The following is a 27,376-nucleotide window of genomic DNA, read 5'->3' as shown; positions in this document are numbered from 1 at the left end:
CCTTTTCTCCCTCGGCCCCACGCCGGTGACGCTCCTGCCCTTCCCCCAGCGCCGTCTGCCGGGGGGGCGGCCTGGCAGGAGGTCGCTCTCGATCAATCCCCCCTCAGCTGTGTGGCTCCCTACAGATTGGATACGTCGTGGGAAAGATTTTCAGCTGGCTGCGCGACGTCGGGGATCCCAGAGCCAGAGGAGCCGCGCTGGGGACCATCGCCCTGCTGGCTCGCGCCCACCCCCGGGACGTGGTTCCCGCCTGTGTGGCCCACGCGCTGCCATGGGACAGGTAGGGAGAGGCTGTTACCACCTCAGTCCCTGATTTCCCTTCCCCACTCCTGCCAGGGCAGAGCGCAGGAAGGGCCTGGCCGGAGACAGGGATGGATCCAGCTCCCTGCTGGGCACAGGGCTGCCCCGGCCTCCTAAGAGAAGATGCCCAGGCCCAGCTCCTGAGGGGACGGCTGCTAAGGGAAGGGAATAAATGCAGAGCTTGTGGAAGGAACTCTCCTGCCTCAGCTTCCCTGCCCCCCAGGGTCTCTTTTGAGAGCCCCTTTCCCGCCACCTTCCCAGCCTCTCCCTGGGGAGGCAGGAGGGGGCCAAGCAGGGAGGCTCTGATTTTGGTTTCTGACCTTGCAGAGGTGCCAGGGAGCTGTGGAAGGCCGTGGGGGAAGAACCACAGCTCCCCCGGCAGGTGCTGCAGCAGCTGCTGGACGCGCTCCGGAAGAGCCACCGGGAGGAGAGGAGCCGCAGCGTGTCTCTGGCTGTAAGTGACACTGGAGCTGTCCCGTAGGGAACTCACCACTACAGGGAGGATGCTGCATCTGTGGGGGGGAAGGGGGCTTCAACCCCTCTTAGTGTGTCCATCCTCCTTTCACTGTTAAAGGGGGCTCATGGGAACAATTTATTTGGGGGTTGGGTTCCCAGAAGCTGTGCCTGAAACTGCACTCTCCTCAGACCCGCAGGGATTCAGTGTCTGTATTGCTCTTGGGTGGATGGGAGGGAGGGCTCCTGTGCCCTGGCTGGGCGAGACCAGGAGATCTGGCCCAGAGGACGGGGTGGTGAGAAACCCCATAGAGCCAAGAGGAAAGTGTCAGTGGCTTTGCCAGCACTCTGGGAAGCACCCCAAGGAGTCCTCTGTCATAGAGGAATAAGGGATCTTTCGGAAAAGCCTTTATTTTCCACAAGATCAGCGTCTAGACTGGCGCTTTTTTCCGAAAAAGCTCCGTGCCGAAAAAAAAAAAAAAAAAAAGCGGCAGCCATTTTTATGCTAATGAAACGGGGGAGAGTTAAATCCCCACTTCATTAGCAATTGCGATACGTCTAATTTACATCCCTTTTACGAAAAAGGGATGTAGTCTAGACGTAGCCAAACTGTCTCCCTAACTGAGGACTACATGGTGGCAGAGGAGCCAGGGAAGCCAGACCCGAAGCCGGAGCATCCGTGAGAGTGACACAAGCAGCACGGCCTGGGTCCCTACAACTGGGTAACGAGGATCGGAACTGACCTGACAGAAGTTCCCATTGACCCAGGTCAAGTAGTTTGGGATCTTGGGGGGATTTCGTGGAAGAGCAAAGGAGCGATCCAACCTTCGGAAGGCCTGGGAGCAAGTGACAGGCACGAGCCAGACAGATGGTCAACCCCAGAGACGGACCCAGGGATCCCGGTTTCAGATCAGCAAGGACCTTCCTCATGAGCATTAGCCCAGAACGCACAAGCAGCCCAGTACGACGGGGGAGCGAAAACGAGGACCTGAAACCCGGGATGTGATGGAAAGCCAGTCGCCGGGAGCAACGTGAGGTCTGCACCGACACCGCTTCGACCTCCCGGCATCGCCCCGGCTCCCTGCTGCTTGTGGCGCTGGAGTTACTCAGGCGGCAGAGGGGCAGTGATGCCCCCCCGGTCACGTCTGGCAAGCTGAAGGGCGGGGCTAGGCCATGAAGACAGAGAACGGGAAATAACGTCACCCGGACTCTTCCGCCCTTTCCAGGAGGTTCCCATCTGCGTCCATTCTAGGAACAGGAGACGGTTCAGGGGCCATCACATCTCCCTTCCCCCCAGAGGATCTCACCCTCCTTCCTCATAAGCCGCAAGGAAATGGAAAATGGAAGCAGGATGACAGCCAAAGCCATGGGAGCGGATGGGCAGGTGGGGACAGCTCAGTGACATTTCTGTCTCCTGTCTCCAGGCAATGGACACGCTGTACGAGATCCTTTTCCTCTGGGGATACCGAGAAGCCATCCTCGAAATGTTTCCCCAGCTCCTCCTCGTCTGCGTCAGGCAGGTGCAGTACGTGCTGGACCTGTGCCTGCCAGGGACTTGGAGGGCCCAGAAGACATCCAGCCCGGAGGGATCCAGCCGCCTCAGCCCCTTGAGGTAACGGCGGAAAGGAAGGGGAAGAACAGATTTGTTCTGCTCAGCCCCTGTGGGACGTGCCTGGCCCTCTGCTGTGCGTGTCCCTACAGCCCAGGGGCAGTTCTGGGCAGGTCTGTGTGGAGGGAGCGGTGCTGGGCGCCCGTGTGCGTGTGAGCCACACTTGCTCCTCTGACTCCGACCACAGGCCAGGGGCCACGTCGGCACGTCCCCATGTGCTCCCGGCCGAGGGGTCAGGGCTTTTCTCCGTGCCTGTTGAGCCCGCTGGGCCTCTGTCCCACAAGACCCCACCCCAGGACAGCGTGGCCAGAGCACACACAGAGTGCACAAGACCGGCGGGGGGCCCGTGTCACAGGCAGGCAGGACGAGGAGGGGCCCGTGACGCTGATTCCACGGGGACAACCAGGGAACCACCTGGCTAGAAACTCGATGAGTCTGTGGCATGGCCAGGGCCCGTTGGGCAGGGCCGTGCCCTCACACTTTGCTGGGTCCATCTCGGGGGAGGCCGGCTGCTGCTGACCACGCCGGGTGTCCCAGGCCTTGTGCGGTTTGCGCTGCGTGGGGCTGGGGTTGAGTTCTGACACCCGGACTTTTTATTGCCTCTAGCACCTCCCTGGAGGCCGTGAAGACCCTTTTCTCCATGCCCAGATACTGGAAGGAATTTGCCAGTATCCAGTTGCAGCAGGGCTGGGACATGATGGCCTCCCGCCAGCGCTTCTCCCAAGGGGTGGGCTTGATCGCAAGGTAGAGTCTGGGCAATGGGAGCTCAGTGGGAGACCCTCCTCTGCCCCCGCCGGCCCTCTCAGCCCTGCCATGGGAGAGCGACGCTCTCTCCCCTTGGTAACTCCGGGCATTTTCTCTGTCCTGTTCCAGGGCCATGGTGGAGCACCAGACCCCACAGCTCCCTGCGGTGCTCAGAGAAGCCATCGCCGTCATGCAGAGTCAGGAGGAGCAGCCCCAGAGAAATATCGCCCTGACTTTCTGCACCGAGGTGAGATTCCGCAGCCGCCAGGCACATGTGGGTTTGTGCAGAGCAGCTCAGTCCCGTCCCAGGCAGGCAGGCAGGCACCGGGGCCCATCGCCAGCAGCTCGGCAACGCCACAGCCAGCCGGCTCCTCTGCCCATGTGGATCCTAGTGGGGCCGGGCAGAGTGGTGGGGGGCAGGGTGAGATTGCTCCTGGCTGGATGTGCCTCCGTGGGACCATGTGACAAGAGAAGATGTTTCTCCAGCGCCCTGAGGCCGGGCCTCTCTCCTCTCCTTTGCCTGGGGTTTCATTTTCTTCTGCCACGGCTCGCTCCAGGACACGTTGCGATGCCCAGAGATTCCCCTTTCCCTGGGCTTCATTAGGGGCTTGTGCATTAGTCGCCCCTCTGGGAATGGACCATCTCAAACACCAGCCGCTGGCTCCTTACCCCCAGGGATTTTGTGTGGCAGGAAGTGACCAGCTGGCAAAGATGCTGGCGCACGAACAGACCGAGAGGCAGATTTCTGCTCCTGCAGCTGATGTTGATTTTCTCTTTCCAGTTTCTCCGGAGTCCTTCCATCCTCACCACAGTCACCAGATCGGAGCTCCAGGAACAGCTGATGGAATGGACCAAAGATCCCAATCCGGAGATACGGAGGCTCTGTCTGCAGGGCCTGGGCAGTATCATCTTCCAGCCAGAGAAGGTGAGGGGCAGGGCTTGCCCAGGTGAGACGTTGCTGCCCTGGGAGATGACAGACACATCACTGTTGCAACCCCTGTTCTATGCCGTTACTGAGCAAGCCAGGCGTGAGGTGTCCCTGCTCCCTGGTGCAGGCAGAGCATGGTCGGTGGAGGCAGTGGGGGAGGGGAAGGAGACTCAGGGCGTCGCTCAGGGCAATGGGGGGAGAGTGTCGGCTGACAACAAGCCCAACCTCGGCAAGGGCAGACGAGTCGGGGGCAGGGTCAGAGCTCGGGGGGCGGGGCCTGGAGCGGCTCCAGGCAGGCGACAGGGCGACTCTGCCCAAAGGTCAGGGGTGCAAAGCACCTGCCAGAGCGGCAGGAGAACGACTTTCTCCCCCGCTGGGGGCTGGCCGATGGGGGGATGGTCCAGCCCCTGCCCAGGCTCTGTCCCAGGCCAGGCGTGAGCTGCCTTCTGCCTTCCTGCAGGGGCAGTTGCTACGGGCCCAGCTGCCAGGGACCATCGCCATGTTCTGCGCCAGGAACGCATGGACTGTCCTGGAGGCCCTGAAGGACGCGGCAGACGCCATCTACCTGCTCGCCGGGGAGGGGCTTGGCTCCATCTCCCAGGACATGGCAGTCAGCCTGCGCCCGCTCATTGACCACGTAAGGCCGGGACCCCGGAGAAGCACATTCCCCCTCCCCTGATGTCCTGGTATGACCCTGCCCAGCCCCTCCCCGCCCCCCAGGCCAGCCACACAGCACCCAAGGGGGCCCCTGCCAAGGGTGGGGAGTCTCCTACTCAGCCCCCTCCCTGGCAGAGCCCTTCTGGGAAATGGGGGTGCCAAGCTCCCAGCCCTGCTGCAGCCTCCCCTCCCACCCTCCTGTGCCCAGCCCCTCCCCGAGCCCCAAGGAGGCAGGCGGGAGCCTCAGGTCCCAGTGCCCCGGGAGGGGAGGCCAGAGCAGCCTCTGTGGCCAGGGACCTGGGCCTTCCCTCAGCCCCCTCAGGCCTTGCTGGGGAAGGAAGCAGGGAAGGGGTGATGGGAGGGGAGGGGAGGGGAGGGATGGGGAAGAGGGACGGGGACGGAGGGACCCGGGAAGTGCAGCAGGAATGAGGTGAGGATGGAGATTCCTCGTAATTTGCCCCTTTCCACCCTTCACCCCCCTCATGCTCAGTGGCTCCCCTGCCTGGCACTGCACAGGGGTGGGCTGGGTCTCTCCAGGCCGGGCGGACGGGGGAGAAGAACATGGAGAGATTGGCCCCTCTCTGGACTCCAGGCGGCTGGGGGGCTGGGTGCAGGAAGCTCTCCACACACATTGCACCATGGACCTCTGGGTCTCAGCCCTGGCCAGCGCACAGTGTCTGTGGGGCTGCCTGGTGGTTGCGGCTTCCGCAGGCCAGGGCGGGTCCCGGTCGGGGTGTTGGAGCCGTGTGCGATTTGCGGCCGTCAGGCCCCTGAGCCTGGGACACGGCCTGGCTCTCACGGGCTTCCCCGCCCCGCGTGTCCTTACCAGGAGAAGGGCAATGTCCGCTCAGCCGCCATCTCACTGCTGGGCACCATGCTGGGCGGGGTGAAGGGCCCGGACAGACCCCGCGTGCGGCAGGAACTCACCCGCTGCCTGCTCCCGCTGCTGCTCCACCTGGCAGACGAGGAGCAGAGAGTGATCCTGGTAAGTGCCCCCTCGGTATGTCCCGGAGAGCAAAGCGCCAGAGTCCCCTGGGCCCCACCCCTCTCCAGAGCCCCTGCCCAGCCAGGGCCATTGGGGACGTGCAGGGAGGCCTGAGGGGGCCCCTTGGCTCTGACTCTCTGGGATCCCGGAGCCCCGGCGCTGCCGTCTCTGCGCAGAAGGGCCGAGCTGTGGAGATCCCGTCTGGCTCTCGCCAGCCAATGCTCAGCCCCCGCCCAAGCAGCGTCCCCTGCAGAACAAGGGGCAGGAGGCTCCCCAGGCAGGCAGAGCAGGAGCCCAAGGGGCAGGGAGGAGGGGACGTGCCCCAGACGCTCCCTCTCTCAGCGAGGCCCCTCTTGCTCTCCCCTCATGCTGCAGAGCTGCAAAGCGACGCTCTTCCGCTGCGCCGTGTTCCTCGGCTGGGCCCATCTCAAGAGTCTCTTCTGCAGCCTGGCCTGGGATGGCTCCTCGCGGCTCTTGCCCGGCGTCGGGAAGTGCCTGGTAGGTGAATTCTGTGGGCCCGGGGAGCGGTGACCGGAGAGCTCAGGGAGACCTTTCTACCCCCACCCCGAGTGCCCAGGGGGATTCTCCCCCGCTCGTCACGCAGGGAGCAGAGGCAGCCCCCCCAGAGGGGCTCGGCATTTCCTCAGTTGTTTTCCAATCCCACCCTTTCCACTGCCCCCATCTCCCAAACTTAGCGCTGCTCCTGCCACCTGCTCGTGGGCTCCTGCCCCTCTGCCTGTGCCCAGCTTGGAAATGCTCTTCCCCAAGGGCCCGACTCCGGACATCTGGGCTCCTACTGGCTCTTGCCCTGGCTTCCCTCTGTGCTTCAGCGACCCTGGCCTGTCAGCTGTAGGTCGATCACTTTGTCTGGTCTGAGCATGTCTCCTGCTCTGCTCCTAGATGAAGAATTACAAGAGGAACTTCCCCAGGTTCCTGTTCCAGGCCTTAGAGTATCTGGAAAGCTCCCAGGCGTCCATCAGACATTCTGCAGCCCTCTTCATCGGTAAGCAAAGCAGCCCCCGGGAGCTGTTCCAGGGCTGTTAGAGTTAATAAAATCTGCACATGAACAAAAAGGGGTTTCAGGACAAGCATCAGCCAGCACCTCAGGCGCCTGCTGCAACTGCAGCTGTGAAACATGGAGGGAACATAGACGAGTTAGTTGAATAAAATATCAGTGCTATTGTGTTTGGGTGTGTGATTTCGTTCCTCCCGTCCCTGGCGTGCTGCTGCTAGGTCTGCAGCTTGCCCAGGTAAGGAGTATCACGTGCTCTTTCCTAAATGACTAGAAGTCAAGTTGTCTAAAAGAATTGCACCCGGTGTGCCCTCTGGGACGGCGTGAAATGCTGCTCCGAGCTCTCAATGAACATTACGGGGGAGGGAGAGCTCAGTGCTTCGAGCATTGTCTTACTGAACCCAGGGTTATGAGTCAGTCTTTGAGGGGACCGTTTAGGAATCTGGGGCAAATCTGTCAGGGATGGTGCTTGGTCCTGCTGCAGGGCAGGGGGCCGGACCTGATGGCGTCTCAAGGTCCCTTTGAATTCCAAAGTTCTCTGTTTTACTGCTCAGATTTGCACTCTTGTTTGAAGAAATATGGGAACGATTAAAAAATTCAATGGCGATTAATCGCAGGCTTAACCGTGTGCACCTCCCCTTTGAGTTCAATCTCCTTCCCCAATCGGCCTTTCAGTGATTCCTGGGGTCGGATGCTTTCTCCATTGTGTTTTGCATCACACTGAAAGACTGTCTTGAATTTCCCAAGGGCTGTCTTATGGGAATGGCTGACTCCTTAGTAATTTGCAGGGATGACACTGAAACAGTGTGAGCTCCATTCTATTCCTTGTCTGTGTAGGAGAAACAATCCACCATTACTGTGACCTGTTGTCAAAAAGAGTGACTGCAGCTGGTGTCACCCGCCTGTGTGAAGGTAAGGAAATACCTCTGGGCGTTTGGGCATCTGTGGGCAGTATGAGGCCTGAACACAGATGTCACAGTGTCCCTCTGGGTCTGAGGACAGTGCTGAAGGGAGAAGAGTGGTCTTGCTGGTAGGACATATGAATGGGAGTCGGGAGCTTTGAGCCACCAGGAGCAACTCTGTGCCTCACCTTCCCCATCCGTGAAATGGGGGTAAGAACAGAAAGGCCCTCAAGGACAGCTGGCCAGAATGGAAAAGGACCCTCACTATGACGAGGCATTAGTAGGAGGAGAAGGATTCTTACCCTGTGTCAGAAAAGTTTGCATTGTCTCCTCCCCAAGGACCTTCACCCAGAGATTGATTCTTAGCTCCTACGGTATCCTGCCAGGCCCCCTGGGAACTCCTTTCCCTGCCACCTCTGGAGCACTGAAGGCGGCACAAATGCACAAAGGGTTCAGTAGAAGTGAGGAGCCTAAACCCTTTCTGCGGATCGGCGCCTGAATGTCAGAGTCACGGTTGTTGTCGTGTTCCCGGGGCAAAGGCCATTGGGAGCAGAGGTTTCCCAGGCCTCAGTTACAGCAGCTCTGTGGGGTTTCCAACCTGTTTCCTCTTTGTTTCAGCTTTTCAGCAACAGCCTTTAAAATCGGACAGGGACACGTGGCTCATCCTGAACGAACATCGGCAATGGCTGCAGAAGCTTGCGAGCTGCGTGTTGGGTGCTTCTTACGACTTGGGAGCGGCACCGACACAGAAGGACTCTTCCTCCTGCCACGGTAGGTACCACAGACGGGAGCAGCTCTTTGGAGCAGGGAGGCAGGTTCCGTGGGGCGAGAGGGGCCGTGAGGGGTGGCAGGAGCGACGCGGCGTCCTGGAGTCACCGGGGGCCACTCGCCTGGGGGCTGGAGCTGAGGGAAATTGTTCCTACCACGGCCCTGCCCCAAAAGACCCCCCCCGCCTTTGGGCTCCATGCGCGATGGCCCAGCCCCCCAGCCACAGCTTCTCCATGGGATCCCCTCCGTCAGCAGCGCGCGGAGAGAGGGGGATTCTCCAGGACTCCCTTCGGCCATCGCCAGCCCCAGGGGAGCAGCGGCCGGGGGAGGGGCTGGGCTCTCTCAGGGATGCCGGCTCTCAGGGAAATAGCAAAGGGGGAGGAAGGGGAACCTGCCCTGGTCCAGATTCTCCCCCTTGACAATTGTGTCCTTCTCATCTGTGCTCCTGCCCTGTCTCCTCTGACAGACACCGGCTGAGCCCACCGCTCCCCGGCCTGGCCGGGAGACCAAGCAGCTGGGACACCACAAGGATCCGGAAGAGGCAGAGCTGCACGTGACGGGGAACCAGCCACGACCGGGACCAGGAGCCGTTCAACCCACAGGCCAGAGGACGCCAAGCCCCTCCCCGGACCTGCGGCGCGTCCACAAGAACCGAGGATCCGCTCCTGGCCCAGAGAATTGCAGCTGTCGTGGACTTTTGCTTGTTCCCCAACATTTGTCCTGCCCGACACCCCAGGACATGGCTTGTGAGTCACCATCAGACCCACCCATCTCCGGGCCCTTCCCACCGGCCTCTGCCCATCTGGGTGGGTCTCTCTCGTCGTCCGTCTGCCTTCCCTCAAAGACCAGCGTGGGACCACTCTCCTGGGGGGCACTGGGACTGCGCGCGTTCTGGGGTCCGCGGTGGGGAGGGGTTGGGGTTGCGCGTTCTGGGGTCCGCGGTGGGGGAGGGGTTGGGGTTGTGCGTTCTGGGGTCCGCGGTGGGGGAGGGGTTGGGGTTGCGCGTTCTGGGGTCCGCGGTGGGGGAGGGGTTGGGGTTGCGCGTTGTGGGGTCCGCGGTGGGGGAGGGGCTGGGGCTGCCCAGCATTCTGGGAGTGGGATGGGAAGCTGAGGCTGCCCGGCTGCTCTGGGGCTTGCGGGGATGCCAGGGCACCGTGCAGCCTGATGGCTGGTGTGGGAGGGTAGAAATCTGGGGCTGGGCAGCCACCAGTGTGGGGAGGAGAGGGCAGGGTAGGGCAGGGGCAGTAGCCTGGTGGGCTTGGGGGGGCGGAGCCTTAGGAAGAAGGGGCAGGGCTGAGGTTTGCCTTCCCTCGTCAGCCGTTCGCCCGCTGCCCATGCCTCCACTGCTCTCTGCCAGGCGGGTAGAGGCCCTGGAGAGAGGGGACGTGCCCAGGCACAGAAGTGTTGTGGTCAGGTGCCCCGGCCACAAGAGACTCCTCTGACCCCCAAGAAACCCCACAGAGCCCTCTGCCAACTGGGGCGGGTTTCACCCCTCCCCCATCTCAGAAGGCCACGTGGGGAATTCTTGGAGGGGTCTTGGACCCTCTTGTGGTTTTATCCCCGTGGATCTGCCTCGGGAATGGATTTCACCGATTGGTGATGGGTGCGGGGCAGGGACCCATCTGGAAGTGGGTCAGGGGACCCCTCTGAGGACTCCTCTCCCGCCCTCCACCAGTCACTGTGGCCCCTGCCCGTAGGACCAGCGAGGGAGGGGACTGCACCACATGGGGGAAGTGCCGCGGTCTGGGGCCCTGCCTGCAAGGGGGTCCTGTGACCCCTCCAAGGAGTCTCTCCACCGTCCCCTCCCTACCAGTGAGGGTCACCCCCTCCCCCCCGCCTCAGGCCAGCTCAGAAGGGAAACGTGCACCAGTCAGAGCAGCCAGTGCCCGACAGCCTAGGCCAGAAGCCTCCATCTCTGGAGCTGAGCAGCCGGCCGGCACCATCGCCCTGGACGCCCCAGCGCAACAGTGCGAGGAAGAGCCCGTCTCGCTCCCTGGACGTGTTTCCAGAACTCAGCGCCTGGCCCTTCGGCTGCCCCTCTGACTGGTGCATGTTTCCCTTCCGAGCTGGTGGGGGGGAGGGGGTGACCCTCACTGGTAGGGAGGGGACGGTGAAGAGACTCGTTGGAGGGGTCACAGGACCCTTTTGCAGGCAGGGCCCCAGACCGTGGCACTTCCCCCATGTGGTGCAGTCCCCTCCCTCGCTGGTCCTATGGGCAGGGGCCACAGTGACTGGTGGAGGGCAGGAGAGGAGTCCTCAGAGGGGTCCTGTGACCCACTTCCCAATGGGACACTCTGCCCCCCGTCGGAGGGACAACTCCCAGCCTGGCTGCGTTACACCAGTCACTGGGGACAGACCCGCAGTCACGGCGCGCTCCGCTTAGACAGGGCTGACTCCCACGCACGACGCCACAAAGGGGTTAGGGTGGGAGCCAGTTAGGATCCGGCCCATCGGTCAAACCCACTCTCGGGGCGGCGCTACGGGGCCACGTTCCCTCTCAGGTGCAGAATGACCTTTGTTAGGTGCAGCAGGGGGCACAGGGCAGGGGCAGCGGTACTTGTTCTGGCTGGGGGCAGCCTCGGGGGCGCGGCCGGGGATGGAGGATATGCGGCGCGGGGGAATTATCTGAACTCCTGGACTAATAAATGTATCTCTGCTGTAGACCCTGCGTTGCTGTGAATTCCTCTGTCGCGACAAAGATTGTGTTTGATGTTTGTTTGTCTTGTGGGGTTTGTCTTATTGCTGGCCTTGTGCTGTATTGTGTTAAACACAAATCCCGCGTTAGGCAGAAACGGATTAATAGGCATTGCTGACTGTATCTGCAGAAGCTATTGTCTCAGCAGGGCAGAGGCCCAGCAATGCCAGGCACAGCAGCTCCTGCGCGACGTGGGGACGCTTCTGCCCCAGTGGGGGGGAGGGGGGGGCAGCTCTCTGCCTGGGGACCCGCCCGGCCTGTCTCCTCAGGAACCTCTCAGCAGCTGTATCCTGCCACAAGCCGTGAGCAGCCGTGAGCGTGGGCAACGCAGCCTCTGGCCATAGGACAGGCAGCTCCCTCCTGCAGCCCCTGGCCAGCTCCCTCCCGGCCTGAGCCACACAGAACCCAGGCGTCCTGGGCCAGACAGCTGACCATGTGTGTGTGGGGGGGTGACATCTCCCAGCTCATGATCCCCCAGCACTTCACAGACGTTCCTGAAGCCTCCCCCCCCGGGCCGTGGGGACTGGAGAGCACCCAGCTCCCCCCAGGAACACCCAGTTCCCTTGCACTCTCCCTTGCACTGCCTTGCACTGCCGCTGCCAGTCCCTCTCTCAAGCCCGTTTCTGGGCAGACTGCAGTCCCTCCTGGCCACTCCTCCCTGGCAAAGGGTGCGGACCTGCTACCTCTGCAACCCTGCCTTCAGGCCTTACGGCCTGGGGCTTCCCCGGCCCAAGCCCTCCCAGCCTGCCATGTCTGCTGTCGTATCTCGGTGCTTTGTACCTCGGTACCTTCGGTGGTCTGGACTGTCAGTGTCAGCGTCGTCTGGTCAGGGTCGTCCTGGCGCGCTCCTGACAGGACCTCTACTCCGTCGGTGATAATAAACTCTCGGCTGCGTGCGTAACAGTCGGTACTCCCTTTATCTAGCGTGTTAGACCCTGTGCACTTGGGTCAACACAGGAGATCTCTGAGAGGCCCCGGAAACGACAGATGCAGGCAAGGTTTGAAATCAGTTGAGCGGGTTTATTGTCAGATGCGAAGCTCTACCAGTTGGTAACAGAGATCAGTACAATGTGACACCACTGGGCACTATGGCCCGCGTTGACACGGTACCAACACCGGGCAGGCCTATTGCCATATATCAGATATTAACAGCACTTAGTCAAAGTTAAGTTACTGCGCACTCTGTAAGTTTAGGCAATGACACCTGCCGTTCAGGCGCCTAGTGCGCCCCCCCCCCCAAGGTCGGCCGGAGAGCACCCTCTGCGGTGTCCTTTTATAGACAGGTACAAACAACTTACATCATTTCTTTACGTACCAGGTTACCACCCTCTGTTGCCTAGTTACCACCCCTCACTGTATGGAAGGGGGGCTCACTTACTATCCTTCATGCTGTCAGTTTTGACCCGGTCCTGAACCTAGGTCGGTCTGTGCATTAGTTTTCAGGGAGTTTTTGTACCAAGACATTTCTTATTCAGATGTTCCATTACTCCCCTTTGGCTCACAGTCTGTACCCAGTGCCTCCCTGTGTCCTTCCATGCTCGACCTAACTTACACAATCCCACAATTATCAATAGGGCTTCTTTCTTGGCTCCTGTGTTACTGAACCAAAGTCTTGCTCACTAGATTGCAGGCCTGTTGCTGTTTCCGTGTTGCAGGCCTTAGGCCTGCTGACTCCATATTACTGACCCTCAGCTTACTACATCTGCCTCTCACAGCCCCGCCCACCACGGCTGCCTCTCACAGATGCACAGACAGACCTTCCAGGACACAGGAATCAAATCCTCACCTTACAAGAAGTGATTTTTGGTACAAAACAGGAGAGAAACGTGATAAAGAGTACTTGTTTCCTTGATGTTACAGAGCAACTGAGGAAACCGAATTAAAACTGAAAAAACCCTCTGGCACAATGCTCATTTTTTTGGGAAGAATGGCTCTTGCGCAAGAGGGGAGGGGGGTTTCACATCTACACAGCTCCTTTTTGTGTAAAAGCCTCTCGTGCAAAAACTGTTGCTAATGAATTATGCAAATGAAGCATGGCGATAGTCTACTCTGCGCTTCATTTGCACAAGCTTTTGCGGAAAAAGGTTGCAGTATGGACGTAGCCAAAGAGAGCAGGCAGGGAACCTAAATCCAATTCACATTTCAACCCTCTGTCTTGATTGGTTCTCCTGGCCCGCTGGCTGATACCTTTGCTAGGTACCTGAATTTTCCACGCTCCATTTTCATGAACATGGCTGCTGCTTTTTTTCGGCTCGGGGCTTTGCCGGAAAAAAGCGCCAGTCTAGACAGGGATCTTTTGGAAAAAAAAGCCTTTTCCGAAAGGTCCCTTATTCCTCTTAAAATCAGGACACAGTCCTGCTGCTGCTGCTATTTCCTCTTTCTTCGGCTGCTGCTTCTTCAGCTTCTCCTATTCCTGCCTCTGCTTCTGCTGTTCCTGCTGCTCTTTTCTTCTTCTGCTGCTGCTGCCTCTTTTCTTCTCTGTTTCTTCTACTGCTTCTGCAGCTGCTGCTGCTTTTCTGGCTGCTGCTGCTCCTTCTTTTTCTGTGGATACTCTCCTGAGTAGCAGAGCCCTTGAAACCCCAACAAGGCTGGGCCCAGGTTTCCTGGGGCTTAATCCCTGACCTTGTAGTCACTAGGGGCAGGAGTTAGGGTGTCCCCACTCCGAGGCGCTCTCTTTACACTGCAGGCCTTCTTGGCCCAGTGATCACTTCATAAGGTTCAAAGCAAATACAATTTATTAAACAACAATGGATTAAAGAGAAAAGAATAAGAAAAAAATGAGAATGGTTAACTGAGAACACACAGCCCTGCTCTGTAGCACAGGGACATCAAAACAGCAGCCTGCAGAGTATAAGGACAGTCCACAGTCTCTTTCTTAGAGGCCCTGGATATGCTGCAGGGGGGGCTACAGGCTGGACACGCTAGCTCTGGTAGTGACCACACAGTCTCAAGCTCGAAGTGGCCAGACCCCTCTCCCAGTCCAGAGCCTCTCCCCACACTTTGCTGGTCCCAGGTGCTCACCACATCCAGCTGCAGGCTGTGCTGCTTGGCCAGTTCCAGCTCCTTGTGTTGCTTCTCTGTTCCTTTTTGCTCTCTGAGCCCTGCCAGTCTGCTGCTCAACACAGGGTCTGCATTCCTTGTGCTCTGTATGCCTGGCTCTGCTGCTGCAAAAACTGCCCCTCAGCACAGCTTGCACTCCTCTTAGCAGTGTCTCAGCTCTCTGTCTTTGCAGGACCTCTTCTGCACACAGCTTGTTTTTTCAGACAGAGGGAGAGCCAGAACAATCCCAGCTCACAGGGAGGACGGGGCCTGGCCTCTCCCCTTCCTCACTGGCCTGTCCAACCTGTCAATCAGGCTGAGCTGGAGTGTTGGCTGCTTTCCATTGTCTCTGGGGTCTGTCAGTCTCATGAACTCTTCCCCTTCAGATACTGCGAGCTGGCAAACCAAAAACTCCCACAGAGGTTTAGTAAGCGGTAACAGTCCCCTTACATGTGGCTGCTCCTATTTGTTTTTCTGCTTCTCCTTCTTCTGTTTGTGCTTCTGCTTCTTCTGTGGCTGCTGCTGTTTTCTTTCTTCTGCTGCTGCTGTTTCTACTTCTCTCAGGGGATGTCTACATTTGCCCCCTAGTTCAGAGTAGGGAGGCAAATGAAGCATACCGAAGTTGCTAATGAAGTGTGGGATTTAAATATCCCGTGCTTGATTAGCATATTTGCAGCCGGTCGCCATTTTAAAATGCCAGTCGCCCGATTTAACTCACCGTGTGTAGACACAGTAGTCCGATTTAAAACCCTTCCCTCGATTTAACTTTTACTCCTCATTGCACGAGGAGTAACAGTTAAATCTCGCGCTTCATTAGCAACTTGGGTATGCTTCATTTGCCTCCCTCGTCCGAACTAGGGGACAAGTGTAGACACACCCCCACTCAATAAGGAGCAGCCAGAGATCATGACGCAGGGATGATCCCCAAAGCTTTATTCTGCCCCTCTAGTGGAGCTGGCGGGAAGTGGGGGGGGAGGAGTGACCCACAGAAATTAGGAGCCTGCTGGAAGTCTCCAGAGAGCTGTCACCTCTGCACCTGGGAAGGGAAGGGGGAGGGGCTGGCTCCTCAGGGGCTGGGCCTGGGCATCTTCTCTCAGGAAGCAGGGGAAGCCTTGTGCCCGGCAGGGAGCTGGCTCCATCACTGTAGCCGGCTGGGCCCTTACCTCGCTCTGCCCTGTCAGGAGGAGGGGAAGGGAACTCGGGGGCTGAGGTGGTAACAGAGCATCTCCCTCCCTCCCATTTAACACTCCATTGACATCCACAGCAAAGTGTGGGACACTTCCGGCCCACGCAGCCTCCTCAGCACCTGCCCTGCTATCGACAGGCACATTTGCCTTCCCTCTGCCTCCTCTGCCTGTTCCAGTGCGAGAGGAAACCGCAACATCCTCTGGGAGGAGGGTCCCAACTACGGGATGGTTTCCCTCTGCTCCCATTGAATGCTCTGTTCCCTTGAGACTTTCATCCTTTTTAAGAGCACTGGGGCTCTCAGACTGGAGGTGGGACAGTACTACTGTGTCCTGGAAAGTCTCATCAGCATAGCTCTCTGCCTCCCTTAGCTCCTCCAGTTCAGGCACCCTGGCCTCCAAAGCACGAACTCGGTCTCTGAGGGTCAGGAGCTCCTTGCAACGGGTGCACACATACGCCACCCGCCCACAGGGCAGGTAATTATACATGTTACACTCGATGCAATAAACAGGATAGCCCCCACTCTGCTGCTGGGCTTCTGTCTCCATTTTTCTAATGAATAAGTTTAAGTATAAACTGGGATTCTTTTTAAACCTCTGGAATATAGATTATTATACAAGTTGTTTTAAAGAAGGTCAGAAGTCACTAGTGCCCTCTAACCTCCCCTCTAAACTCCCTGTTAGCTGTTCCTGTTGGCAAGCTCCCTGGGCGCTGAGTCACAGGCTTATATAGCTCTGGTAGCCCCTCCCCCTGACTGAGGCTCAGCCAATTAACAGAAGCTTCTAGATTTCAAACCTTTTAGAAGCTCCTTCAAACAAACAAACAAACAAACAGACAAACACAAGCTCAGCACACAGCAAATAACTCCCCCCCACACAAACACACACTCCAGACAGCCACTTACCACAAGGGTCCCACTTTTACTCCTCTTTTACCTGGAGAACTCCCTCTCCAAACTCCCTGTTAGCTGTTCCTGGTCGCAAGCGGAACAGGACTTCACTTGACTGCGTACTGAAATGTTTCTGTGTTTGTCAAGTAGCTTGCTAATGTTTTCAGTGCCAAAATCATCCCTGATTTGATGTGGGGGAAGTGAGGCAAAGAAAAAAGCTGCCCATTCATTTAGTTCATTCTCTGGAAACCTCTTACTCAGAGGCTCACACAGCAGGGAGATGAAACGTAGAATAGGTTCACTGCTGAACTGGTCATCGGTTGTGGTTGATTTGATTTGATTTTTCACACTGTTTCTCCAAGATCCTGCCCTCTCAGCCTGCAGCTCTGGGCCCTTGCTAACTGCACAGCCTCACGCATTGTCAAATAACCTTTCTGGGAGCATTTAGTCAGTTCTGCTACTTCATAAAATACAGGCCTATGTAGCACTTTAAAGACTAACAAGATGGTTTATTAGATGATGAGCTTTCGTGGGCCAGACCCACTTCCTCAGATCAAATAGTGGAAGAAAATAGTCACAGCCATATATACCAAAGGATACAATTAAAAAAAATGAACACACATGAAAAGGACAAATCACATTTCACAACAGAAGGGGGATGCAGGGGAAGGGGGGAAAGGAAGGTGAATGCCTGTGAATTAATGATATTAGAGGTGGGAAAGGGTAGATGTCTGTGAGTTAATAGTATTAGAGGTGATAATTGGGGAAGCTATCTTTGTAATGGGTAAGATAGCTGGAGTCTTTGTTCAGCCCCCCCTGCGGAAAGTGTCGAATTTTAGCATGAATGCCAGTTCAGAGGACTGTCTTTCAAGAGCAGATTTGAATGTCTTCTGAAGTAGGATGCAGGTGAGTAGGTCATTCATACAGTGTCCTTTCTGGTTGAAATGGCAAGCAACTGTTTTTTCTTTGTGATCCTGTCTAATGTCTGTTTTGTGGGCATTGATTCTTTGGCGAAGTGTCTGAGACGTTTGTCCAATGTACATAGCAGATGGACACTTACGGCACATGATAGCATAGATTATAGTCACAGACATCTACCTTTCCCCACCTCTAATATCATTAACTCACAGGCATTCACCTTCCTTCCCCCCCACCCTCCCCGCATCTCCTTTCTGTTCTGAAATGTGATTTGTCCTTTTCATATGTGTTCCTTTTTTTTTAGTTGTATCCTTTGGTATATATGGCTGTGACTATTTTCTTCCACTATTTGATCTGAGGAAGTGGGTCTGGCCCACGAAAGCTCATCACCTAATAAACCATCTTGTTAGTCTTTAAAGTGCTACATAGTCCTGTGTTTTGTTTCAGCTACACCAGACTAACACGGCTACATTTCTATCACTATTCTGCTAATTCATGTGAGACCTCATTTAATACAGCTGCAGTGACGTGGCCATTAGTGTCATGGAACTTAGTCAGGCAGCACTTTGCTATTGGGTCATTATTTTTTGAGATTTCCTGTTCCAAATAGTTAAGAAGGGGCTCCTAATTACACAGCAAAGCACTTCCAGCAAAATGTCTAGGTGGCCACCTCACTTCAATTAGAGGTTTCAATGATACAGTCTCATTTTCTGTGACATTTGCTATTTCCTCCAATTGTCCTTTTCGGACTGAGGATCTGCAAAAGATTCTATAAACGGTCTTCAAAAGGGTCTCTCCTGTCTTCAGCACTGGCACTTGGTTCCACACATCAGCTAAACCCAGGTCTTCTCCATGGGCCAGGCAGTGTTGTGCTGTTAAATGTGGGATGCTCTGCTTGAGTTGTCTGGCAACACCATTGTTTTTCCCCCAGCACGACTGAAGCACCATCTGAAGTGAACATCACTGTTTTCATCAGATCCCGCTTATTCAGGGTGTCAAAGGCTTTGAGAGCAGCTGTAACAGCTTGTGCATTCCAAGCAGATAACTGAATCGTTCCACCAAACACAGTCTTCTGCCCTGCACATGCTGCAGCTCTCAACTTGAAGTCAATGACAAGCAAGTTGGTGACAGAAATACCTGTGCTCTCATCAGTAATAAGTGTATGGTGGGAAGACAGGCGAATAGCTGACTTGATTTCTGCACAGACAACACTGATGATTGACTCCAAAACCGCAAAAGCAGAGTTTTTCTATGCCAGCTTGTACATACTGGTGCTTTCCCATGTGCTCATTTATATTTTGCGCATTTCTATTCTGGAGCTGTTCATTTGTACGGGAAGCAGAAAGTTATCTGTGAGAATTTTTATTTTTTCTGGCTTTAAATGTTTTCTGTCCTTCAGTTCCAGCCTCTTCTGTTTCTTTTTTGTGTTTCTAAGAGCATCCTTCAAAACTCACATCCCAGGGGAGGAGAATTCCTGCTCCTAAGAATATGTGCAGCAGATTCACGACTTTTGCTTGATGAATCCTCTTCATGTTGTCCAAGGGCTTCCCCCGTCCCACTTGTGGCCTGCGGAGAAGTGGCTGCATATTCTAGTCTGAGTCCAAATTTAGCAGGTCAAGCCCACATCAGCACTGTACTGGAATATGTTCCCCCTCTGTACACAGATCTGGCCTTGAGATTGTTGAGATTCTGCTTCAACTCTTTCATTCAGCCATTCTCCTTTGACCGTGGGGCAGCATTTCTTCTTAGGGTTTGCTCCTGTGTTGGTTGATGCTCTTTGTCTTCATTAACACATGACAGTTAAAAGGTGCAGAAGGGCTGGGGGTCATGTAATATCACGTATTCTGCTCTTAATTAAAAATCCTGTAGTCCATGAGATATGTACAGCTTGTATTAAAAAAAGTCTGCCCGAGAGTGCTGCTGCGATAACTAACTCTGTTGCAGGCAATGATTAGAGTCATTGAACACTAGGACTGGAAGTGACTCAGGAGATCTAGTCCCTCCCCTGCACTCACGGCAGGACCAAGCACTGTCTAGATCATCCCTGGCAGGCATCTGTCCAACCTACTCTTCAGTATCTCCAGTGATGGAGACTCCACAACCTCCCTCAGCAATTTATTCTAGTGTTTAACCACCCTGACAGGTAGGAAGTTTTTCCTTATGTCCAATCTAAACCTCCCCTGCTGGAATTTAAGTTCATTGCTTCTTGTCCTATCCTCAGAGGCCCAGGAGAACAGTCTTTCTACCAGCTCCTCCTCGTAACACCCTTTTAGATACTTGAAAACCGCTCTCATGTCCCCTCTCAGTCTATTCTTTTCTAAAGTAAACAAGACCAATTCTTTCAGTCTTCCCACTTAAATCATGTTTTCTAGACATTTGGTCTGTGTCTCGACTACATCCCTTTTCTCGAAAAAGGAATGTAAATGAACCCCGGGAAATTTAAATCCCGCCTTCATTTGCAATTTCGAAGTGTCTAATTTACATCCCTTTTTTGAGAAAAAGGATGTAGTTTAGACACTGCCTTAGTCATTTTTGTTGCTCTTCTATGGACCTTCTTCAATTTCTCTGCATTTTTCTTGAAATGTGGTGCCCAGAATTAGACACAATACTCCAATTGAGGCCTGATCAGTGCCGTGCAGAGTAGAAGAATGACTTCTGGTCTCCTGCTCACAACACTCCTGTTAATGCATTCCAGAAGCATGTTTGCTTTTCTTCCCCAACAGCATCACACTGTTTAGCTTCTGATCCAGTATGACCCCCTAGATCCCTTTCTGCAGTGCTCCTTCCTAGACAGTCGCTTCCCATTCTGTATGTATGAAACTGAGTGTTCCTTTCAAAGTGGAGCACTTTGCATTTGCCCTTATCAAACTTCATCCTGTTTACCTCAGACCAGTTCTCGTTTATCCAGATCATTCTGAATTCTGATTCTGTCATCCAAAGCACTTGCAACCCCTCCCAGCTTGGTATAATGTGCAAACATAATACGCGTACTCTCTATGCCATTATCTAAATTGATGATGAAGATATTGAACAGAATTGGTCCCAAAACAGACCCCTGAAGAACCTCACTTGTTATGCCCTTCCAGTATGACAAGTGAACCATTAGTAATTACTTTCTGAGAACAGTTATCCAGCCAGTTTTGCACCCACTTACGTTGTATTTCATCTTTTTGGTAGTTGCCCCATCTAGGTTGTATTTCCCTAGTTTATTGATAAGCAGGTCATGCGATACCGTATCAAATGCCCACCTCCTTCCCATACTGCATTGCCTAATGCAGTAGTCTGGGAGCAGAATTTGTTTGTGAAGACAGAGGCAAAATAAGCATTGAGTACTTCAGCTTTCTCCACATCATGTGTCACTAGTTCACCTCCCTCATTCAGTAAGGGCCCCACACCCTCTCTGATAACCTTCTTATTGCTAATATGCCTGGAGGAACCTTTACCACCAGTCACATCCCTTGCTAGCTGCAAACCAGTTGTGCTTTTGAATTCCTGACTGCTCCCCTGCATTCTTGATCCTATCATTCCAGAGCAAGCTCTACCCTTCTCTATCAATATTCCAATCACGTGTATTATCCCACCAAGTCTCTATGATACCGACTGTGTCATAGTTGTGTTTATTTACTAGCACTTCAAGTTCTTCCTGCCTATTCCCAGCCCTCCTTGCATTTGGCAGCCACCATGTGATCCTGGCCCCAACACCAGCATTGGGGACAGCAGAGAGCTGCCCAGATCAGCACCCACTCCCCCACCAAACCCAGCACCACCACCAGCTTCCTTGCCACCGGTAGGATGGCGAGTGCAGGCTAGGTCTACACTACAGAGTTTTTGCTCAAAAACGGCCGTCCACATCTCAAGTGCTTTTTTGCGCAAGTAAAACCAAAGAACAGAGGGGTTTTCCCGGTGTAGGTATTCCTCAGTCTACGAAGAATAATTCCTTTTTCAAAACAGTTTTTCGCAAAAAGGTGTATGTGGACGGGCAAAAGGTGTTTTTTTGCACAATAAAAGGGAAGAGGAAAAAGCACAGGTGCCCTGGTGGCCATTCTAGCCATAGCAATCACTGCTCACTTCAAGAAAGCATCCAGGCAGTCTGGACGCTCTCTTTCGCAAAAGTGCATCCCTTTTTTGATGCGCTTTTGCAGTGTGGATGCTCTCTTGTTTAAGAAGTTTTTGCAGATGAAAAGCTTCTTGTGCAAGAAGCCTGTAGTCTACACTTAGCTTTAAGAGAAAACGTAGGATGAACTTCAGCCACTTCTATAACATCATTTCTGTAGAAAATCCCCTTTTTATAAACAAACAAACAGACCTCAGACAAAGCCTCTCCTATCATACGAACAGCAACCTTCTCATTAGCACTTTAAGCCAACTTTAGGGTCATCGGCTCCCACAGTCCCAGGCTGTAAGGCCAGAAGGGACAGCCTTGCTCCCCGAGTTTCACCTCCTGCGCAACACAGGTCTGAGATATTCCTCACAACAGTTCCTGTGTCACTCCCGGCCCCATGTGTCTTCACCTTTGCCTGGGTTCTATGGACCAGCTCTGGCTCTTACAGGAGCGGATGGTTTCAAGAGACCGCTCTTGTGTGTGAATCCTGGGCAGACTATTCCCCGGCCTTTCCGGAAGGACAGAAAAACCCACTGGCTCCTTCTTTTTATTCTAGGCTGCATTTCTTCTTGCGAAGACTCACCTCAAGGGAGCACAGACACAGCCAGGTGCTCAGGGTGGTGTTCCACCTGGCAGCAGCCGAGGCATGCTCCGGCCTCAGCCAGCAGGAGCCGGCCTTGCCAGAGGAGCCCAAGAAAACCAGAGGCTCTTGAAAGCTCCTATAAGGCATAAGAAGACTCTGTCTGTAGTCAGTGTGGCAGCTCCATGGCAGAGGCTGATGAGGAGACAACAGCTTCCTCATCCACAAGCTAGTTTTACTAGCTAGGAGCTTACAAATTAGAAAGGGAAGGAAGCTGCAGTATTAGATACGCCAGAGCACAACACATCTTCAGGGAAAGGGAACAGGGCCAAGAGCCCAGAAACTGATGCATGCAGAGAGAAAGGAAATGGAGTGGAGAGCCCAGAAGCCCAACAGAACACATCTACGCACACTGTGGGCTAGCAAACACCTACGCTGAACAGTGGAGTGTCTGACTGGGACATGCTTGGGAATCTCTTCTTTTCTGGTCTCAATAAACCTACTGTGACTAGCACGTCTCATGCCCTGTTCTCATCCTGCTAGTGTTCCCTCCTTCCAGGCCATTGGACAAGGCATTGGGTAGGTGTTTGAGGATATATTAAGAATCTTTAAGATTCATAAACTGTCAGTCTGGAATGTAACCCTTTGCTTTCCAGAACCAGAGCGATTATTCCCACAAGCCCAAAATGAAAAAATCAGACCAGGGAGCCTGAGAAACATGCTGCAGTCAGCACCAGCCAGTGACCTATTGGCAGCAAGGGCAAATGAGAAGGAAGCGGAGGGATCCACTCCACCAAGAATATCAAAGCGTAATGTCTATGAAAAGTTATAAGGAGCTGAGATTAGAAGCTGACGAGATCTCAGTAGTAGGCTGGAATTCTGGTTTCAGTCACCCCTGTGTAAATCCGCCTCCCCCGCCACACGGATACTCCTCACGTCAGTGTTTTTAAGATCAGATTCTGATCAGTCACACCACAGTAAATCCCTGGTTATACAGGAGACGTGACCCTGGATTCACCAGGGTGTCAATGAGCAGGCTTTGAACCTAAAAATCCACATGCTCTGTCAGCACCAATTATATAGCCCCATCCATGCAAAAGTTCCTATATTGCCAAGTCCTCTGATCTGAGAGCGCCAGAGAAGGTCCGCCACTCTGAGCAGGTGTAGTTCCGTTGTGCTGGATGGGGAGAAGATGTGGTAAAATCATTCCAACGGCGGCGTTTGTCCCCACTTGCTATGTATTGGTGCTCCATGGGCAAGGATAGAGGTGGTGGATGCTGAGCACCAGAGATCTGCAACATTGGACAGGGGGGTGCAGCTACTCTGGGGTCTCTGGGTACAAATAACTGATAGCAAAATCAATACCACTCTCCAGAAACCCCACTGACTGCTACACTTACCTACACGCCTCCACCTTCCATCCAGCACACACCATTCGATCCATTGTCTATAGTCAAGCCCTTAGATACAATCACATCTGCTCCAACCCCACTGACAGACCAAAAACTTTAAGATCTCTACCAAGCATTCGTAAAACTCAATTACCCACTGGTGGAATAGAAACAAATTGAAAGGGCCAGACAAACTTGCAGAAACCATCTACTTCAAGATAGGCCCAAGAAAAGCTAGTTAAACTCCAACACATCAACCACCTACAACCTACACTGGAACAGGATACTACACTCCGAGAGGCCCTGGGTGACAGACCTATACTCTCTAATAGACAACCCCCTAACCTTAGGAAGATACTTACTAACAACCACAAGGCACAGCACATCAATACTAACTCTGGAACTTTCCCTTGTGACAAACCCCATTGCCAACTTTGTCCACATATCTACTCTGGTGACACCATCACTGGACCTAACTATTTATGTCAGTTATACGATCAAGTCTACATTTCAGTCTACCTGGGCATTCCCTTAGAGACCTGACAACATGCATCTTACTTCAGAAAGACTTTAACACTAGATTACAGAGAGAAACTTCAGAACTTTCATTCATGCTTAAATTTGACAGGTTACAAATGGGCTTTAAGAAAGATGCTAGTTACCTACACATTACAAAGACAGCTTCCCCAACTATTGATAGTCCTAGTAACTGCTGATTAGCCACTCACTGACTTAAAATAAGCTATTTCCTCCTTCCCACTCCCCCGCCCCACCTTTTGTTCTACAATCTGATTTGTTAGTTTATAATGTGCTCACCCTCTTCATTGTATTCCTTTGTTTTATATGGTCACGCCAATTCTCTTTCAGAATAGGATTTGGAGAAGTGGGTCTGGCCCACGAAAGCTCACCACCTTACAACTATCATGTTAGTCTTTAAAGTACTATATATTTTTCCTTTTGTTTTACCATGCTACCATAGTGCATTTGCTAGACCTGTGCCTTAGGGAAAAGAATTGACCCATAGTGATTCAAAAGTGACTTTGATTCCATTTCGCTTCCTGTACAAGTTAGTCACACTTTGTTTGGCTCCAGTAACCCTATGTCAAATATTTACTAGGTGTGACGTAGTGGGGGTACCTGGCTGGTTTCTATGCTGCTGGCTCTGGGGGAACCCCCACTGGCTGCCGTGGGTACCACGACCCAGCAAAACAGGATGAGTCACTATGCAAACCAGTGGCCAGACACCCCCCATGGAGAGGAACAAAGGAAGGTGGAATGCTGCCTTGGCTGGGGGGCAGGGCTGGAAGTTAGGGAGTGGGTTGCTGGCTGTTGGAGGGCATGGAGGAGAGCCTAGGAGAAGGGGCTGGAGTTTAGGGGCCCAGTCTCCCCCATCTCAAGGGGGCCTGAGGCATCCTAGCCCAGTTCCTGTGACCAGATTACACCTGTGCTGCGCTGTGCTGGAGGAGCAATAAACCACCCTCAATTCCACTGGCTGGTGCAGTCTGTTTGTGCCATTTCGGGGTGCAGGAGACGGGGAACCCCCAACGCGCCGTCACACTGGTGTCAGAAGTGGGATGCACTGCACCCCGTGGATGGAGCTTCCAGCGGCAAGCGACAAGGCGCAGTAGAAGCAAGAGCCCTGGAGCCAAGCGTGCTGGAGACAGAGCGAAGCGGTTCCTGGGAATCGTGGGGCGCTGCAGCACTAGACTGGTGAGTCTGCACCGAGGAGCCCAGCGGGCAGATGGCCTACGCCCGACTCTTGAAGGCAGAGCTGGTGGGGCTGTGCAGAGAGAGGGGCTTGCCTGTGCAGAAAGCAACCAAGGCCCAGCTGATTGCCCAGCTGGAAGATAATGACCAGCCACAGGGCCAGGATCTTGTCCCCAGGGGAAGCAGCCAGACCCCCCCTGAGAGTGTGTCAGGCTCAGAGAGGGGGAGGAGCGCTGGAACCCAACGGAGAGATGAGACAGCGTCTCCCGGGAGGCCTGCAAGCCGTAGCCCATCTAGGGCAGGGGCCAGCCCAGCGGAGCTGCGGCGCCTGGAGATCCAGCTGCGGATCAGGGAATTGGAAGTAGAGGACCGAGAGAAGGACCGCCAGGACCGAGAGAGGGAGCGCCAAGATCGAGAGAGGCAGCGGCAGCATGAGCTGGCCATGGCAGAGCGGAGAACCGGCGGGGCACCGGCTGCGCCAAGTGCGGATGGGCCCCAGGGTCCCAGGACTGCCAGACGCTTGGAGAGGCTCGTGGTGGCCCAACTGAAGGACATGGGTGACATAGACGGGTTCCTCAGTGCCTTTGAGAGGGCCTGTGGACTGCAACGGGTCCCCCCAGCTGACTGGCTGCAGGAGCTCATCCCCGCACTGAACCAGGAGGCGGCCGGAGTGCTCAGCCAGCTGGAGGACCTACAGCCAGGGGATTACAACCGAGTCAAGGAGGCCCTGCTGCACAAGTTCGGGCTGACCCCCGAGATGTACAGGAAGAAGTTCCGGGGGGTACAGAAAGGGCCACGGGAGACCTATGTGGACCTGGCCTCCCGCCTGGCGCAATACTGCCGCAAGTGGGTGTCTGGAGTCGGAGCCCAGACCGCAGAGGAGCTGCTCAAGCTGGTCATGATGGAGCAGTTCTATGAAGCGTGCCCACCCAAACTGAGGCTGTGGCTCAAGGACCGGAGACCAGAGAACCCCCAGGAGGCCGGGAGACTGGCGGATGAGTTCACGGAGAGCCGGTCCGGGTGTGAACGGGAGTCCCGGAGAGAGAGGGAACCGCGCAGAGACCGGATCTCGGCTGAGCGATGGAGGGAGTCAACTACGGGGCGAGACCAAGGAACAGGTCGTCTGCGCCCCAGAGAACCAGCCAGGGCCTGGACAGAGACAGCCCAAAGCCTAACTTGCCATCGCTGTGGGCAAAAAGGCCACAAGAGGGCTCAGTGCACCAGGTCCCAGGACCGGGGACTTTCCAGGGTTAACTGGCTGGGGCGGGAGGAAGGGCAGGCTGCCCCAGAGGCAGGGGCTTGCAGGCAAACCTCAGCTCAGAGAGAGGGGAAGGATGCTCAGTGCACCTCCCCTGGGAGGTCTGATTCTCAGGAGGAGGATTTCTCCGTGTACCGGGTGGGGGCAGGACGGCCCCTGCGGAGCGAGTGCCTCATACCCCTGGAGGTGACGGGCTTCTGGGACACGGGGGCGGAGGTGACTCTGGCCCGATCTGACATAGTGGCCCAGGAGCGGATACTACCCCACGCGCAGCTGACCCTGAAGGGCATAGATGGGTCCCCGTTTAAGGTGCCTGTAGCCCGGGTGCATCTGAAATGGGGGGCGAAGGAAGGCCTCAAGGAAGTGGGGGTGCACCCGCACTTGCCCACCGAGGTGCTGATGGGGAATGACCTAGAGGAGTGGCCCCATGAATCCCAGCGGGCTCTAGTCACTACCCGGAGCCAGAGCCAGCGGGGGGCTGACAACGTGGGTCCAGGGAAGGACTCCTGGCAGTGTCCTCAGGGTCCCATCCCAGTGGACACGGGGTCCAGCCAGGCTGGGACTCCGGACCTAGGCAGAGGTGGGGGACAGGTCCCGATCCCTGCCTCAGCAGCTGAATTCCAGGCTGAGGTGCAGGCAGACCCCTCGTTGCAGAGGCTGAGGGACCAGGCTGGCCTCCATGCAGCTCAGCCCCGGGGGAGAGGTGGCCAGGAGAGATTCCTGCGGGAGCGTGGGCTCCTGTTCCGTGAGTGGCTCCCCCCCAGGAAGGCGAGGGCATGGAGGGTAGAGCGGCAGCTGGTCGTCCCCCGAAAGTATCGCCTCAAGCTGCTGTATTTGGCCCACAATTCCCCCGTTGGGGGCCACCGGGGGATCCGGAGCACCCGGCTGAAGCTGCTCCAGCACTTCTATTGGCCGGGAATCTTTACAGCCGTGCAGCGGTACTGCCAGTCCTGTGACTCCTGCCAGAGGGGCGGGAAGGCCCAAGACAGTAGGAAAGCGGCTTGGGGGTCTCTACCCCAGATAGAGGACCCTCTGGGCTTGCTGAGAGAGTTATGGGAGGGGAAGTCCTCCCTGGATGGAGCATTGGGGGTGGAAGCAGCCCTGGCTGTCCAGAGAAGGCTCGCTGGGCTCATGGCCCCAGCCCGAGAGACCCTGGCCAGAGATCAAGGCCAGTGGAAGGGTGGGTGTGACCCCCGAGGACAGGCCTGTGCCAGTCGCCCTGGAGCGGGGCGGCGAGTGGACAGAGGGAAGCCA

Source organism: Pelodiscus sinensis, chromosome 12 (genome assembly GCF_052426305.1).
Source record: "Pelodiscus sinensis isolate ZL-2025 chromosome 12, ASM5242630v1, whole genome shotgun sequence".
Lineage (NCBI taxonomy): Eukaryota > Metazoa > Chordata > Testudines > Trionychidae > Pelodiscus > Pelodiscus sinensis.
This window is presented reverse-complemented; position numbering follows the sequence as displayed.